We start from the raw sequence: 16,021 nt of genomic DNA on the forward strand, positions 1-16,021 counted from the left end.
ACGCCAGGGAAGATTTCCAAGACCGTCCATAACGGTGAGTAAGCCAGCAGTCTAGGGCACCGCTTCTTGGTCGGAACGCTGCAATTAAGTTTCCTAAATTCCCCCTCTGTCTTAACAGGCTTACCCTGGCGTCGCCCGGTTACGATTGAGTAACGCGGCAACCCACGTCCTAATTGGGTAAGAATTATTGCATGGCACGAGTCCCGTATTGTAACTCAGGTATCAATCACCTTTTAATCTATAGATTACTTTTCCCATATAGGGCTGCTGGTCCGGGCCATACTGCTTATCCACACGGCTAGACATTATTCATACATTGCCTCGGTAAGCAGATTGAGTTCATTAACTCGACACCCAGTCGCGATATAGGCACGTAATTCATCTTCTCACAACCTATGCTACGTCCTACTGCCGACTTCAACTAAGCACTACCGCATTAGGCACCAATAATCACAACGTCCACTTCGACCGATAGCTCGCGGACCTGAACCTATACTACGCCCTACTGCCAAGGTCAATTAGGCACTACCGCATTAGGCACCAACAATCAGCCATGGCACAGAATCTTAAACGCCGACTAGCCTGTTCCACTTCGACCTTAAGCTTGCGGTTATGAACCTTAAACTCCACCGCGTTGTTACCACTTCTTCACTCGCCTGTAATTATTTCTCGTGGAAACCCTGTAACACTTTCACCTTGGTAACGGTTGAATGCACTCTGCACAAAGAGTCACTTGTTCCGAATTAACTAGTGCTCTGTTCTTAAAGTATGTATTTTTCTTTTCTCTTTATTCCTTTTCCTTTCAGGCATTTTTGAGGGTTAGCGATAAAGGCAATTATTGTTTTGTCCTGATGATGGTCCCCATGACCCTTTAGGGGGACCGAAACGCCGTCGACTTGCTCAAGCACCTTATACGAATATTTGATTGCTAAATTGATGTAATGGTGCTGCTTGACATTTTCTGTATAATTGACATGTGAACAGAAGAACGCTTGTTTGCCTTAAAAACCTTTCTATTTTCCACCAACTGTAAACACCCCGCAAGTGTTGGGCACAGGCTTGTGTACCACACAGGGTTCTTGAGGAAGGTACCTTTGTTTTATTCTGAAACATTGTTTATCAAGTAAACTTGAAGGAACTCTGTCCGGCTGAATTGGGGCCCCTTGTTGTTATTAATATAGTTAGGTGTGTCGTGTGATGCGATGCGATGACGTCAGGGGCATAGCTTTCCAAACTGTGTGGCGCAAAACGTTACTGTGTCGCGCCCCATGCGGTTAGGTGTGTCACTGTCGAGTGATGCGATGACGTCAGGGACGTCCGATACCGGGGAATGTGACTAAGTGACGTTGCGCCGAAATGAATTGTAAGCAATCTTCTCGCAAACAGAGCTGCAGTGCAGCGAGAGAAGGGTGCTACGCTGCAGAACCGATCCGCAGACTGGCATCCCAGTCACTGCTTTCGTATACGACTGAGTTCTGTGCTCAGCTCAGTTTGCAGATGCGCATCGGGCCGAAACAAGTTGAAATATGAATGGATTTCCTGCTTCCTTGGCTGAGGATGACAGCGACGAGACGGGGGTGCTTGTTGCGGGTCCCGAACTACCCGCCCCTGGTCCCGGAGCGGGGCAGATTTGTTGTCTGCGGGACTTGAGGTTCCGTGACAATTGTAAGTGGTGTTTTCGACTCGCACGAATATGGTCGAGTCTGGTATCTATGAACCGCAAATGACGAGTTTAGTAAGTGTGCGCAGTTTCGCTGTGCTAACTTAAACCGTTCGTTTGTTATGTGGGTTTTTTTTATCTGTACCCACGGGTTCCATCTTAGATACGGCATCCATTTTGTCTCTTGCCCTCAAGTAGCCAGCGAACGGACGCTGTCCGCTTCGCGACCCTGGGACTCCCAAGATATTTGCGGAAGACACATGTTCTTTGTAAGTGTCTTTATGACGAGGGGGATGATATTGTAAGGCAGATGGCCCCGCTCGAGGCTCATCTCGCCGTGCCGGTTTATTGTCTCAGCCGTGCATCTCATTAGGCACGTCCCTTTGATGCCTGTATCTCGTGTTTCCTGATACCTCCCCTTTTACACCCTTTCCGATCTCCCCACTGTTTCCATCTTCCTCTGCACCTGTCCTTGTTCCTATTTCGATCTGTTTTACTGCCGATTGGAATGCACTAATGTTGGGAAGATGGGTTTTTACAGTTGGGAACCGCCAAATGTTTCCGCACTTATGTTCCGGACCTTGTGTGTATCAAAGTGACCAAACCGACCCCTCTGGGGGATAATTATGGGAACCGGGTTGTAAACCTTTGTGTATCATGTTGTCCTATGGGTAAATTCTGTATAAAAGGAGCGATCCACAGAACCAATTTGAAGCAGTCTCCCCAAGTTGCACGTGTTGTACTTGTCGTGACTTCTGTGTTCCCTGCAGTAAATAAACCTTGAAACTTTGACGCCCAAGGAAGTGTCCCGTGTCTCTGTCATTCGTACGCCGGAGCAGGTTACCCACGAAGGTTTCAGGTGTTGTGCCCTGGCACCGCTGGGTCTTAAAGAACCCAGTCCTTCAGTTGGCGCCCAACGTAGGGCTGCATCAGTGGTACCGGTCCAAGCCCGACGATCGTGAGGAACTTCGTGTGAAATCTCCGAGGGAAGGTGCACTCCGCTTCATCGATCCTGTTGTCGAAACAAGTGGCCCGAAGACTTTTCCCGCGAAGATTCCCGCCTCCTGACGGCTGCGACGGACTCCTGCCCTGACTGTAGACCTGTTTTGGCGCCTGGCGTAGACCTTGGTATAGCGAGACGATTGACGGGCCTTCCTGGTGACGCCATCGATCTTTGAGTTAAGTAATTGTGGGTCGCTCCCAGAGTTCTTGGTTGTTGACAATTTAGCGAGTGTTTTTGTTGTTGACGCTGTGTGAGTGTTTTTGTCGGTGACACTTTGCTAGCGTACTTTGTTGTGTTATTTGACGACTGCAGCCGCCAAAAACCGAGGGTTTTTGCTCTTTGCTGGGACTTGGTAAATCCCGTAACCCTTGAAGTTTGTGAAACTCGGCTAGTGTGCAAGATGCCTGGTCGTAGTACTTTGTTTAGTTGTTTCAGACCTTGTGGTGCGGATTCCCGACTGGAGGACTCGTGTCCGATACCTCCGGTTGGAACTCCGACTTATGAACTGTACAGTAAACATGGGCTAGGCCCGATTACCTTTAATGATTATTGGATCCGTTATACGAAGAAGGACGGTGTCCTTAGTTGGCCACCTCATGGTAGCTTTGAGACCCCGATTTTAGATAACCTAGAGGCTAAATTGTTCGAGAAAAAGTCAAGGCCGGCCATGTTTGATGCCTTTCGGTTGTGGCGTAAAGAAGCCCAACAGAAAGAAATCAGACAGACTAAACGAAATCAGAGAGATAGTGTTGCTGCCATTGTGAAGAAAGCAGAGCAATTTCAGCACGATAAGGAGGTTAAGGAGAAGGAAGTGTTTGATAGATTACAGCGTATGACTATAGACAAATGCTATCCTACTTTGCCTACGGAGTCGGAAAAGAAGGATGAGTCAGTTGAGGATCCTTTAATGTCCTATCTAATGAAGTTGCCACCTCCGTATGTACAGGGTACCACAGCCCCTGTGATTCCCCCTGTACCTGTTCCTGCACCTATTCTTCCTTTGCCTGTTCCTCAACCTGCACCCGTTCTTCCACCTGTTCCTGCTCCTTTGGCTGTTGCCATCCCTACTGCTCCTCCGCTTCCACATACTCCTGCTCCTGCTACAGCTCCTGCTCTGTTAACTCCTGCTGTTGTTTCTGTCTCTACTCCTTCACTTGTTAGTCCTGTGTCCTATACTTCTCCCTCTACTCGTAGTCGTAATTCTCCTCTTGCGGCTAGTTTCTTTCATTCGCTCGGACCTGTTCTTGGGTCCGCTGGTTCAGATGGTCCTCAGAGACGTAGTCAGCTTCCTGGTAACAGAGAACGCGCTTCGCTATATAATATGGCGATGGGTTGGATGACGCATCCCCTTAGAAATCCACCACGTATTGTACTCGATACGTTTTGTCAATTCAATATACCAACCCAAAGATTTGTGTTCGAGGAAATGTGTAAGGTTCTTCGTGATCAGATATCGGCCGACGCACCTGACGAGGTGCTGACCGCTTTGTCTGATTTACAACTTCAGTTTTCGGCTGGACTGATAGTGGATACCAATGTTCGACGTGCTGTCGAATGGTTGCTATCTTTCCGTCCCACTCCCATACCTCAAGCCTTGTTTGTTGAGGATATTGAAAGACAGCCAGATGAGTCTGGTCAGTTTCCTATGCGAGAAGTTCCACCAGTGTGGATGCCAGGTAATCCTGGGGCAAACCCCCCGATTTTGCCGTTCTTTCAGAGAGTATGGATACATCTCCCATGGAAACGCTCAGAAGTGTTACAGGTAAAGCAATCCCTGCCTGACCCTCGCAAAAATCCGGCAGGGTATTATAAGGAATTATCGCAGCTCGTAGACGCTACGGTAATGAATCTTGCCGATATTGACATGCTGTTTGGCAATGTCGTACCGCAACCGGTATGGGCTAAGATTCGTCAGGAAAATCATCCGAATGAATTAGGTGGTGCTTGGGCTGCCATAGTAGCGGCGGATGCCCGACAGACTGGTGGTGCTAAACCCGATCAGCTGATTGCTGATCTTCCTCAAAGAAAAATAACGTTAATGAAAACTCTTATGCCAGCTATGAGGGTAAATTGGGACAAATTGTCAGCTTGTAAACAGAAAAAGGACGAGAGTGTCTCCGACTTCTTTACGAGGTTTGAGGAGGCGTTCATTGATCATAGTGGTCAGGATATGAGCACTGAGGGTGGTCAAAGGTTGTTCGTGGATAAATTTGTTTCGAACTTATTGCCCGATTTGAGCAATAAATTGAAGAATTCAGAGAGTGCGTGGGCCGTTTCTACTTCAGCTCAGATATTGGCCACGGCACAATATTATGAGAACAGAGAGAAAGAAGAGAACGACCGCGCTGATAAAAAGACGAATGAGCTTAAAACTAAAGTGTTGCTTCAGCAAGCGTATCCTCCACGTTCGAATCAGAATGCTTCGCAACAAAATAGATCGCAGCCGCAATCGAACAGATCACAATCTCGTAATGACTCCTCTTCCCAAAGATCCTCGTTAGGGTACAATCAATGTGCTTATTGTAGACAGGAGGGTCATATCAAATTCAATTGTCCTGTTCTAAATGAACGTAATAGTGGTAATTCATCTAGAGGAGGTCGTGGTGGTTCACAGCAGGCACCACGTGGTAGAGGTCGTGGTGCTCAGAATGATCGCTCAGATAACTCCTCAAATTCCGATAATTGTTTTGATCAACGTGGATCGTCGCAAGGACGATCTGCGCAGTACAATGTAGATGATTATTACGTCGATCAGGGAACTGACCATAGTAATTACTAGGACAGCCATAGACAAGGAGAGGGAGTAGTATCAGTTCCGGTTGATCAGAGAGGGCCTTACGTCGCAGTTGCTACATCGGGCGTCGTTGAGCCTTTTCTGTTGGACACTGGTGCAGCGAAAAGTTCCATTAAGCATTCGAAACTCCCTGGCGCACCTTTGTCTGGCTTAACAAATGTTTCCGTTGGATTTTCTGGCGCCCCCGTTAGCAATCCAGTTTCGCGCCCTTTGCCCCTTACAATTGGGCCTCGTGAACTAGAAGCTCCGTTGATTTTGACTACGGGTTGTGGTGAAAATCTTTTGGGCCTGGATTTGCTTAAACGTTTGTATGCAACTTTGTATTGTTCTCCTGCGGGTGTAAAGCTTACGTTGGGAGAGAGGGTTGTCTCCCCTATGTATTTGTCTCTCGATAAGCTTCCACCGGAATTGAGTTCTCTTCCTGCGTCTTTGTGGGCAACAGGTCCCAATGATGTGGGCCTGCTTGACATCTCCCCTTATGTTGTTCAGTTGAAATCTAATGTGCGGTTGCCACGTATTCCCCAGTACCGTATCTCTCTTGATGGTGAACGAGCGCTGTTAGCGATCATCTATGATTTGATCGAGAAAGATGTTATTGAGGAAACACGGGGAAACATGTGCAACAGCCCTGTACTGCCCATTCTAAAACGTACTGATCCTTCGAAACCACCTGTTTATCGTTTTGTTATCGATTTACGGGAGGTGAATAAAATTGTGATTCCTCAGTTCCCCGTTGTGCCTGACATCACGGCACTACTGACTCTGATTCCAGCTTCTGCATCGTGGTTTTCGGTGATTAATTTGAAGAATGCGTTCTTCAGCATTCCCATTGCAGAAGAGAGCAGAGACCTCTTCGGTTTCTCTCTTGGTGGACGCAGCTTCCGGTTTAAACGTGCTCCTCAGGGCTACTGTGAAAGTCCATCGATTTACAGTCAAGCCTTGAAGGGTCAACTGGATGCGTTTACGTTGCCGGCTGGTGCGGCCTTAATCCAATACGTCGATGACCTATTGGTAGCTGCAGATACTCAGGACATTTGCAAAATTGCTACGGTTTCGTTGCTGCAACATCTCTGTGAGTTAAATCACAAGGTGTCACCTTCTAAACTCCAATATTGTTGTCAAGAAGTAACCTATTTAGGTCACTTATTGTCAAAGGAGGGAAGGCGGTTGACCCCAGAGAGGATTGCAGCAATTGCACGAATGGCTGTGCCAACAACCCAAAAAGATGTGCGTGCCTTTCTAGGTATCACTTCATATTGCAGGCAATGGATTCCAAATTTTTCATTGCTAGCGAAACCATTGGTAGCTCTTACGTGCAAGGATGTTTCGACTCCTTTACCATGGACGGAAGAATGTCAAAAGTTTTTCTGAACTGCGTGATTCATTGTGTTCGGCTCCTGTGTTAGGTACTCCTGACTATAGCAAGCCGTTGACATTATATGTTCACGAGAGGGAAGGTTGTGCGTTGAGTGTTTTAACGCAACCTTTTGGTGGTAAGCAACGTCCATGTGCATATTTTTCCTCGACCTTGGACCCGGTAGCTAGAGCATTGCCGAGTTGTTTACGAGTAACGGCGGCAGCCGCGGTCTCCATCCGACAATCAGCAGGATTGGTCATGGATAATATGCTTACGGTGATGGTTCCGCATGCAGTCGACACTCTTTTGAATCGTACGAAAACTCAGCACTTGACGAGTGCGAGGTTGTCTGGGTACGAGTTGAAGCTGTTGGCAAGCCACATTCAAATAAAACGTTGTAATGTTCTGAACCCGGCGACTTTGTTACCAATTAGCTCAGAGTCAGATGAAATAACAGAACACGATTGTTATTTGAGGACAGAGGAGGAAACAAAAGGTCGAGTGGACCTTAAAAACACCCCATTGGAAGACCCAGATGGAACACTGTATGTGGATGGTTCATGTTTCAAGTTGCCGAATGGCGATGTGACTACTGCATATGCTGTTGTAACGTTGAATACTGTTGTTGAGACTGCGAGACTAAATCAGAATTCTGCCCAAGCCGCAGAGCTGATCGCTCTCACTAGAGCGTGTGTGTTAGCGAAAGGGAAACGTGTGAACGTGTTTACCGACAGCCAATATGCCTTTGGCGTCGCACATAGTTTTGGATGGTTGTGGAGAGAGAGAGGTTTTCTAACATCGCATGGTACGAAGATTCAGCATGGCCAGCTTGTGAATGATCTTTTGGATGCACTTACGTTGCCTAAGCAAGTGGCGATTGTCAAATGTAGTGCGCATCGTAAGGTGACGGATGATGTTGGTCGTGGTAATGCGTTTGCGGATGAAACTGCTAAGGAGACTGCCCGGAACCTTAGCACTCGAATGTATGTGACGAGTTCGGTTAGGTGGCCTACAGAATCGAGTATGTGTGAGGACACTATCGAGAGTGTGAAAGCAATTCAGAATGAGGCCACCGAGACTGAAAAGGCGAAGTGGAAAGAAAGTACGGGAAAGTTGGATGCGAATGGTTGTTGGATTGATTTATCGGATCAGAAAAGATGGATGTTGCCTGATGCGTATGTGCTGGCTGTTGTGACTATGGCGCATGGGTTAGCACATATTAGTGCGAAAGGTATTTGTAAGTTGCTGTCCCCTGTGTGGAAGAATGATGGTATTACGAAATGTGCTGAACGCTTGGTTAAGAACTGTATGGTGTGTATGTTGTACAATCCTGGCAAGGGAACCCCAACTCCTCCTGGCAGTTTTGCTCCCCCTTCATGTCCCTTTGAGGTGATTCAATTGGACTTCATCCATATGGAGCGATGCAATAACCTGAAATACGTTTTAGTTGTGGTTTGCGCATTCTCCCGATGGATCGAGGCCTATCCACTCAAAGACAATACTGCTTTGTCTACTGCGAAAATCCTACTGAGGGAATACTTTCCTCGGTACGGAATGCCTAGAGTCGTGTGGTCAGATAACGGAAGTGAGTTTGTGGGGAGTGTGATGAAGAGTGTGTGTAAGGGCCTTGGAATTAATCTGAAATTCCATAGTGCCAATCATCCCCAGTCAGCTAGTTTGGTTGAAGGGTACAATGGCACCCTTAAACTAAAACTAGCAAAGATTCAGGCTACGACTGGTCTCTCGTGGCCTGACGCTTTACCCTTAGCATTACTGTCAACAAGGGCAACTGTACACTCCCGAGTAGGGCTCAGTCCCTATGAAATAGTGTTCGGTCGTCCTGCCAATGTTTGGGGGGTCCCTAGACCGGGTGCCTTTTGTGATCTTGAGTATCCAATGTTGATCGATTATCTTCATGACTTGACTGCTAAACTGAGGTTAATTCACCAACAGGTTCACGAAGCATTGCCGACGCAGACGGAGGGTCCAGGCCACCAGCTCCAGCCCGGAGATTGGGTGGTAACGCGAAACTTTTCGCGCAAGAACAATTTGGATCCCAGGTTCACTGGACCCTACCAGGTCCTCCTTGCCACGAGAACTGCAGTTCGTCTTGAGGGACGGAAGAATTGGGTGCACGCCACCCACACCAAAAAGGTCCCTATCCCGTTGCCAGCAGACCCGTGGGTGAGGAAAGGCATTGCATCAACTGAAACCGAAGGATTGCCGGCGTTTGTACCTTTCAGCGACGCACAACCTGTCGGAGAATCCTCAGTGCAGCAGAAAGACACTGTTGAACATTTGTCAGCAAAAGACTCAAGACCAGAACATTCAGCTGATCAACAGGACGCTGTCCCTTCAACGGATCCTTTGTTTGACGAACAGACACGTCCTGGGAAAACCCGATACTTTTTGCGATCCAGCACCAGAGACTAATAAAAGATCCTGTTCTGTCCCGTGACAATTGCATTATCCCGTTTTCCACGATCAGTTTGAACATTTGTATCATTGTGATTATTTTTGTATATATTCATTGAGTTTCGTTCCTTACACTTTTTGCTTCCACAGCTGAGAAACATTGTTTTCGCATATATATTTGTGAAATAAAGACCGTAGGGCCTCGCGCGTACTTCCTTCTGGTTAGTAGGTCTTGACGCTAGGTTAAAGACCGTCGGTTCCTGGGAACTCCTAGGGATTGACTGCTGCTACACAGAACGAAGTGCGTCAAGAAACATTGCGGACGGTCATAGGGAATGGCATTTTCGAAGCTGACGAATTTGGAAGGAGCTCAAGCACAAAGATTCAAGCTGCAGCAACTCAGTCGTACCAAATGTTTTATATTCCAAATATTCGTATTGTTTTTGACTGTTTCTGCATTATTGGCGGGTGGGGTGTATTACACGATGTCTTACTTCTTACCCTCTGCTACACCTACTCCTACCCCTGACCCTAAACTCACCTCCACTGCTTCTCCTCATTCTTTTCATATCTTACCTGAACACGAGCAGGCTAGACGTGCAGAATTCCGCAACAATTCCTTTATTCAGCTCCTTCACCATCATCAGTTAGTGGTTAACACTACTAATTGTTGGGTGTGTGGGTTGATGCCACATACTACGGATAAGGGAATTCCATATCTGGTGTTACCGTATAGTTCCCAAGGGTCCACTCGAGCATTTCAAACAATGTTTCGAAGCGCACTGGGTTTCCACCCCATTCGAGAACCACGTTCCCCCTACTCTGGTCCTACCTCGTACCAAAAACCTTTGTCTATAGCAATAGAGGATTTAGATAGCGATATCTATGATCCCTCGCTTATTCCTGAAGAAGAGGTACAAGCCTATAGGGTCCTAAGTAGAGGCGAATATAGTGTGTTCACTAGTGAAAAACAGCTTAAAAGCTCGCCTCCGATATGGGTCGTACCCCACATTGGTAATTTTTGTCTAATAGGTCATGGCCGAAGATCGAAAACCCGACTTGGAGAGAGTGCTTGCACTGAAAATTACATTCTGCCGATGGTCTCGTCCCCTGTGTTCCTGGCTGCCAAGGGTACCTACTTTATCTGTCATGATCGTGCGTATGCATGGTTGCCCTCTGACTTCATGGGCTCATGTTTTATCGCAAACTTGTTGCCTCCGACGTTTACTGTAGATGCAGATTATCACAAGACTAGAGTTGTGAGAGGCGTAATTAGCGAAGAGGATACTGCCGGTCAAGAGGCAGGAGACTTTTTCAAGGGTTTCCTCCCGTTTTGGGGACCTATGGTTAATAGTAGGAGCCTGAGACAGTTGACTCGAGTGGTAGAATCGACAGCTAATATTACTGCCAGTGCCCTTGGTAATATCACCACTGAACTTCAGGCGGATAGACTTATGACGTTACAAAACCGTATGGTTTTAGACGTGATCTTAGCAGATCGAGGTGGGGTATGTAAGGTGATCCATTCAAGCTGCTGTATTTTCATTCCTGATAACGCTCCGACTGTCTATCAAGCCATCTCGAAGTTGCATAAGATCTCCGAATCCATACACGTGGATGTAGGGGATTGGACGCTACTTGGATGGTTTTGGGGCCTAATGTCGACTTGGGGTTGGAAGATTCTGATGATCATCGGAGTCGTTGTGGCGTTCCTGTTCACGTGTTGCCTTTGTGTGCAGTGCGGTCCTGCCTTATGTGGCCTCTGTGCTACAACGTGTATGAGACAGCCACCTGTTACCAAGGGGACTCGGTTGGACAGAGCTATGCTAGAGCAACATCTCGATGGTCTGATGAATATCGAATATGATTCCGACTAGTGCTTGCCTACATGAGGGCAAAAGGAGCGTCTGAGGTTCCGTGACAATTGTTAGTGGTGTTTTCGACTCGCACGAATATGGTCGAGTCTGGTATCTATGAACCGCAAATGACGAGTTTAGTAAGTGTGCGCAGTTTCGCTGTGCTAACTTAAACCGTTCGTTTGTTATGTGGGTTTTTTTATCTGTACCCACGGGTTCCATCTTAGATACGGCATCCATTTTGTCTCTTGCCCTCAAGTAGCCAGCGAACGGACGCTGTCCGCTTCGCGACCCTGGGACTCCCAAGATATTTGCGGAAGACACATGTTCTTTGTAAGTGTCTTTATGACGAGGGGGATGATATTGTAAGGCAGATGGCCCCGCTCGAGGCTCATCTCGCCGTGCCGGTTTATTGTCTCAGCCGTGCACCTCATTAGGCACGTCCCTTTGATGCCTGTATCTCGTGTTTCCTGATACCTCCCCTTTTACACCCTTTCCGATCTCCCCACTGTTTCCATCTTCCTCTGCACCTGTCCTTGTTCCTATTTCGATCTGTTTTACTGCCGATTGGAATGCACTAATGTTGGGAAGATGGGTTTTTACAGTTGGGAACCGCCAAATGTTTCCGCACTTATGTTCCGGACCTTGTGTGTATCAAAGTGACCAAAGCGACCCCTCTGGGGGATAATTATGGGAACCGGGTTGTAAACCTTTGTGTATCATGTTGTCCTATGGGTAAATTCTGTATAAAAGGAGCGATCCACAGAACCAATTTGAAGCAGTCTCCCCAAGTTGCACGTGTTGTACTTGTCGTGACTTCTGTGTTCCCTGCAGTAAATAAACCTTGAATCTTTGACGCCCAAGGAAGTGTCCCGTGTCTCTGTCATTCGTACGCCGGAGCAGGTTACCCACGAAGGTTTCAGGTGTTGTGCCCTGGCACCGCTGGGTCTTAAAGAACCCAGTCCTTCAGACTCCGGGAGGAGGGAGGAGAACGCTGCTGTCGCGTTGCAGGGAACGCAAGTTTTAGCAAGAGGGTCCAGAAGAGCCTGGCACAGAAGAAGGTCAAGATAGAGCTGGACAAGAGTGCAAAGCATCTTTACATTCGTGATTTTCACAAAAATCTAATCCAGACTCTTCGTAATAGAAGGGGGAAAAAAAGGCAGTGATGATGACGAAATTGACCCCCCTCTACATGACATTGACACGCCAGAGGTCTCAAAGATGAGTGGTAGCACCAACGTAGGAGTTTGTAAGGTTGACTTATTTCAATTACTAGTGAATACACTGAGAAGATACAAAAGACATTTCAAGTTGCAAGCCAGACCAGGGCTGAACAAAGCGCAGCTTGTTGAAATAATTGGACGCCATTTTAGGTCGATTCCAGTGAATGAGAAGGATACCCTGACCTATTTCATCTGCTCGGTGAAGAATGAAAAGCATAAACCAGATCAGAAGTCCGACGGCTGTATTCACTGATTTCGTGTTTGGAAGAGGTTATAGGGATTCTTAAAGACTTTTCGTGGTCCATACGATCGTCAGTATTTTGCTTTTGCAGGCCTGCTGCTCGGCTTTACTACCTAAGCTCAAGGAACACAAATATAAACTACACGGGCGGTCTTCACTAGGCCTCAGTGGGACGCAGTATATATTTTATAATCCTAATATCGATGTGATTGATAGCTGTCCTTTCTTTATTGATTGCGTGTTTGGCTGGCGGTTGATTGTTTGAAATGAAAAGTCCTCTTTCAGATTTGTTTATCGTACTCCACAGAATGTTATGATTTGTTATTTGTCTTTTAAACTGGAATTGGACATTTTAATGTATGAAAAATACTGATAAACGGATGTTTTTCTTGTTGGTTCATTTAATATTCAAAACACTTGAAGCTATACATATTTGCTGTTTGTTTTAAATGTGAAATAAAGTATTATTGCACTTAATATCAACACGAGATCGAGAGTGTGCGCGTAAACACGAATTCCAACGCGGAAAGCACTGCCATCTACTGGACAATGTAGGAATGTTTTGCCAAAACTCTACAGCAGGGGCTTTTCACAATTTATTGTTTCTGCCTTAAGGGGATGATGCCAGGTCCCATTTTGTTGTTGCGCTGAAGACAATTTCTTTTTTAAGTTTGCTCTTTGAGGCGGCTTTAGTTGTTTCACCCTCTGTTTTTTTCAAAAAGATCATACTTTTTTGCACATGAATAGACGTGCTTTTGGTCAGTAGACTTCAGCTATCGCTCTGTTAATTTAACATTGACGTCTCGCTTCCACTCTGCCCAGCATACAGCATGGGGCAGGCAGTGGGACAGTCCACTTTACCCTCTGGCTCCCTTCACTCTGAGTGACTGCAAAAAGCCTGTGCCCAGTGTTCACATTCACCTAAAAATTGGCACATTTCCTGGTGCTGGGTCCTGCCTGGTTAACTCTCCGAGTGCTGGCTGGATTGCCGATTGCTACTTTCTGTCCCTGTGATGAGAGAATGCAACCTCCCTCCCCACTGATATCTTTGGAGTGAGGCCTCCTAGCGCCTGCCAGATGGACTGAGTTCCTGAGGCGCAATCCATCACCCGCGCATTGAGTACCCACGGGGAAGTGGGGTGTGGACTACGCTTGCCCGGAAGTGACTACTGAGGGGGAGGTCACACACGATTTTCTGAGCTGGGGAACCGCACAGACAACAGACCGTGCAAATGAGTTGACCTCACTGTGCATAAAATTGTAAATATGTCTGGAATGTTACGTCACAAATGTGCAAATCTGCTGTTCATGCTCTATTACCAACCATGTGTTTTTTTTTTAGATCCATACAAAACATATGTACATTATCTGGGTGTGTGTGTGGGGGGGGGGGAGGGGGTTGTGTGTGTATTTTATTATTTTTCTGTTCTGTGCTGGTATTTCAAGTCTGAATCTGGTTCTCATGCATAAAATGGCCGTATGAATTATGATTAAAAAGGGTATTTCTTCACTCTCGGTCTTTCCGTTCCCACCATCCGCTCAGACTTCATCCGCTCGCATTTCCTCGTTTGCTTATTTATTGTAAGCTCCCAGAAAGCCCCCTTTAGCCGCTCCATGTGCCACTTGATTTCGTGTAACCAGGGATGGCCCGCGTGCTGGCTTTAAGCATGGTGTTCCCTGCGGAGGATTATTGCCTCTTCTCTAATCCAGGGCGATTACTGGGATTAAATGTAAACATCAGCCCAGCTGCGTGCTTTGCATATGTTATTGGCGGACGTCAGATCATCCGCGGTGGTGCAGCGGTGTCGCCATTTTTTCTTCCCCTGACCTGCTTTGGCCATAGAGACTAGAGTGACCAACTGTCATGGGTGCAAATTCAGAACAGTGAGTGTAAAAATTCAGGACAGAGGGTCAAAATTCAGGACAAAATTTCGGGACAAAAGGTAGGTTTTACAGACACATCAAAGGAGGTCGCGCATAGTATAGTATCCTAACATATACATACATTTGCAAACCTATCCATTGTGTATCCTTCCAGACATCATTTCACTCATCCATCCCTCCATCCACACTTTCACTCATCCATTCAGCCACCTTTTCACCCTATCCATCCGTAGACCAATCCATCCACTCTTCCATCCAGCCATTTATCCTTTCACCCATCCAGCTATCCTTTCATTTACTCATCCACCCATTCACCTTTTCAGGTATCCACCCATCCTCCCTTTCTCTCTCCATTGACCCTTTCACTTAGCCATCCATCCTTCCATCCATCCACCCATCCTTCTACTCATCCACTCATGAATCCATCCATTGACCCCATCACTCATCCATCCTTTCACTCATCCATCCACCCATTCACTCACCGATCATCCACCCTTTCACTCATCTATCCATCCTTTCGCTAATTATCCATCTATTCACCCTTTCAATCATCCATTCAGCAATCCATCCAGCCATCCTTTCACTTACTTACTCGCCCACGTTTTCATATTAATTATGAGCTGAGCCTTTGTCTGCCGAGTTCCACACAGAAGAGGCCCATCAAGAACGTCACCCTCCCTGAAGTTCCTAAAGCAAGGGGTGGGGAGGGGGAGTGTTCACTATGCCCCTGCACATAGGCAATCTGAAAAGTGGAAGGCATGAGTCATGCATGATGCACAGTGCTAGGACGTGAGGTGACTGTGACATGGTGTTGTTTCCAAGGCTTTAAGCGGGATGAAAAAAAGGGGGAGGGTCTCTCAAAAGGAGTTGTTCGATGTCATTAAGAGCGGGGCTTAAAACACCTAAGCTAAAAATCTGTGTTTAGCACAGTGTGCCGCCAGACTGGTGTTTTGCCTCTTCTGTCATTGTATCCAGATAAATAACAAGTCATGTTACACCTACAACAAGCCAGAACTATTGGCTTTGTCGATGGCTGTTAGATGCATAAAATAAAAATGCTGCAACCATGGCTTTGTTGAAAATAATATTTAAACTGTACTTTTCTAAAATGATGAGACTGAAAGCACTCTAGCCCGAGCCTCTTCTTTTCAACTTGTTTCACCAGCTTCTTTGAATGAATGGGATTCCGTAGCCACATTTGCGTGTTTGTACATTCCTATCATCTTACAAAATACGCTGTCCTAGACCAAGGCAGGAGGAGGCCCACCGCATGCAGTAACACCTCAGACGGCCCATTGTTATTCTGTATGTGGCCATCATCAGACCAGACAGAATGACAATGGGGGGGGGGGGGGGTTGGGGCTGCTCTTGTGCTCCGAGGTGGAGTGCGAGGAGCCCCATCGGGGAGCAGAGGCCTCTCACAGGGAACAGCTCTGTTCCCTGCAAGACCAGAATTACGGACAAAAGGCGTCCGTAAAAAGGATCCTCACGGACAACGGACGTGAGTCCGATTTACGGACGGTCCGTGAAATTTACGGACGGTTGGTCACCCTAATAGAGACACGCGAGTGGGGCAGCATTCATTCCA

The 16,021-nt window shown here is 46.9% G+C and overlaps 1 pseudogene; it reads left to right on the top strand.

Annotated features, from left to right (window-relative positions):
* Nucleotides 1-1,526: 1,526 nt before the first annotated feature.
* On the top strand, nt 1,527-12,561 carry LOC147729612 (histone deacetylase complex subunit SAP30-like; annotated as a pseudogene).
* Nucleotides 12,562-16,021: the final 3,460 nt, after the last annotated feature.

This window comes from Lissotriton vulgaris, chromosome 2_1, assembly GCF_964263255.1.
Source record: "Lissotriton vulgaris chromosome 2_1, aLisVul1.2, whole genome shotgun sequence".
NCBI classification, from domain to species: domain Eukaryota; kingdom Metazoa; phylum Chordata; class Amphibia; order Caudata; family Salamandridae; genus Lissotriton; species Lissotriton vulgaris.